Source organism: Momordica charantia, assembly GCF_013281855.1.
Source record: "Momordica charantia cultivar OHB3-1 chromosome 10 unlocalized genomic scaffold, Mcharantia_2.0 BLBB01000010.1, whole genome shotgun sequence".
Taxonomy (NCBI): Eukaryota; Viridiplantae; Streptophyta; class Magnoliopsida; order Cucurbitales; family Cucurbitaceae; genus Momordica; species Momordica charantia.
The window spans coordinates 16,443,075-16,446,044 of NW_028275158.1; positions in this window are offsets into that span (position 1 = coordinate 16,443,075).

Genomic DNA, 2,970 nt, shown 5'->3' on the forward strand with positions numbered 1-2,970 from the left:
TGAGCTCAAAAAAAAAATGAAAAAAAGGATTTGGATTTGTTAAGTGAACTTTGTGCTTTAATTTGGTTGGCATGCAAAACAGCTCCGAGGAGCTTGCAATTTATAGAGGTGAAATTTAAGCATATAAAAAATAAATTAATATAATTTTTATAGAAAAACTTATAATGGGTGGCAAGACTCGGGGTAATCAAAATATTATTTATTTTATTAGTGTTTTGACTATTTTGAATATATAAGTAAAGTTATAGATCCACATCCATAACAATAAATATATATATATATATATATATATATATATATATATATATATTTATTTATTTATTTATTTATTTATTAGTGTTTTGACTATTTTTGAATATATAAGTAAAGTTATAGCTCCACATCCATAACAAAATAAATAAATAAATATATATATATTAAAAAAATAGGAAAAATTATAAATAAAAATATATCGATCTCTTCTTATTTTTTCTTTCATCCTTCATCCCTTTTTATATCAATAGGGAGCTACGAGCTCTAATTTATAGAACAAAAAATATCAATGTATGTAATAGAAACATACCAATTGAAAAAAAAATTATTTAAAATTATAGACGATAAAAATAAAAGAACCATAAAACATAGAAATGCATACTGATACAAATTAATGTTATCATTATAATGAACTTTTGGAAGAATAAATTATTAAAAAAATCTTAAAATAAAAATAAAAAATAAGTAAATAATTTGAAAAAAGGATTCCCTATCACCGAAGAATTCAAGGGTGTAACTTCTTCTTCTACACGAACCAGTTGGCGAGTGAGACAAGGGGATCATATTGGAATTGGGACGATGCTTGGGGGCATTTGAGTTAGCTGCCGACACCCGAATGCATCTTGACCCCTATCTAATTTTTGGGTCCCAAGTTGCCAGAAGCAAGGATCCTTTTTTGCTTAGTGATAAAAGAATGCAAAAGCACAAAAATAGGTAAAGGAATAGAAGCACATCTTGCACCTTCTATGATCCATTCAAACGGTTGTCAAGTTGGAGCCACATCACATCGACATGGCTTCGACCTTCTTTTGATTTTCCTTAAATTATGGTCATTGGATGCGTTTTATTTGAATTGCAATCAATGGTTGCGATTTACCTACCTTAATTTTGTAAATACTTTTGAAACTACATTATTTATATCATTTTTTTAAATGCATTATTTTTTTAAAAAAAATCCTAAAACTCGTTGCTACATATTTGCAAAGTTGTTAAACAAAAAAAATAAGGAAAATTGCACAAACTATCTCTAAAATATGGGGTTGTTGCAATTGTTATATATTTCAATTATCCATGAGATATACACGCTTTGACAAATGGTCTTGTGGTTATCAGTGCAAGTTAATAATTATATTTATTACAATATTTGGGAAACTCTAGCCTACATTAAATATCACAAAAAGAATTTCAACATAAAATGTCAATTTAATTTCTCACCATACTTTAACCCTTTAACACTAGCCAATTTAATTATGGTTAACACTCTATCTAAAAAATAAATAATAATAATATTTACAACCAAAGATTTTGTGAGTTTGAATCCCTACCTCCAAAACCTTTAAGGCCACTTATTTAATTAAAAAAAAGTCGGTTTGAATATACTTTTGATGGAGAATATTTATTAGTATATTAATGGTTATTAAATATTCACAATTATATAATATTTTTTTATTTCATTTATTTTCATTAATTTCCCCTTAATTGCTATTAAATATTCAAAATTATATAATATTTCATTTATTTTTATTAATTGTTCCCCTTATTATTTCATTTATTTTTATTAATTTCCCCCTTAATTTCTCCTGATTTTATTTGCATGTTTAATTTTACATTTTATTTTGGGCATGGTAAAATTAGCAACAAAAACTAGTACTTATTTGCAAAACTAATTAGCAACTACATATCAATTTTGAAAAAAAACACATAAAATTTTGGAAAGTCTCTCTTATTTTGATATGCCTCATAGTCCTACCACTCAGTTTTTGTATATCACTGATAGACATTATATTCAAACCATTAAGTGTTTGATATACTATTGATATACCTCAAAGTTATATCATTTAGTCTCTAATATATCATTGATATACCTCTAAGTCATATCATTTTGTTTTTAATTTACAATTGATGTACATTATTTAATTACTGATATATATTTATCTTGATATACCATTGATATAATACTGAGCCTTTGATATATCGTTGATATATCTTATTTAATTACTGATATACCTTAGTATTGATATACCCATTCATTGACCTGATTTTATATACTATTGATATACCTGATTTAAATGTTGATATACTTGATGTGAATGTCAATATACCAATGATATACTTTAGTGTTGATATGTTATGTTTTACTCCAATAATTTCTCATTTGCAATTATGTGTTGAAAGTTTAGTTTCACTCAAAATTATAAATCTTAGATAAGATCATAAAAACTTTTTATTTCTAACCCAGATAGAATTGTTCAAACAATGAATCTTAGAATTGTTCAAAGATTGAATCTTTGGACATTTTTTATCATTTGTAATTAAGAGACGTCATTCACAATTGTTGGTACATTTAATTAGGAGGTTATCTAATAAAAGTTTTGACCTTTAACAGAAAATATAGCAGGCTAAAAGAATTATGTTTGATCTGTGGTCTAAATTGTGATGAAGAAACCTTAAATTTGATAAATTTATAGGGAAGAGAAAATAATTCCTCACATTAGAAACACATGTTTCAAGTACCAATTTATAGAAGGGATATCATAACAACTTTCCACTTATGTTCTCAAAACAATGAAATCATGGTAGAAATTATCAATTTGATGTACCTTTATGTACTTAAAATTAGCTAGCTATATCAAGTATGTAATGTTTTTTTTTTTTTTTTGAGTACAACATGTGGGGGTGGGGGATCGAACTCATAACTTCTTGGTTGGAGATATATGC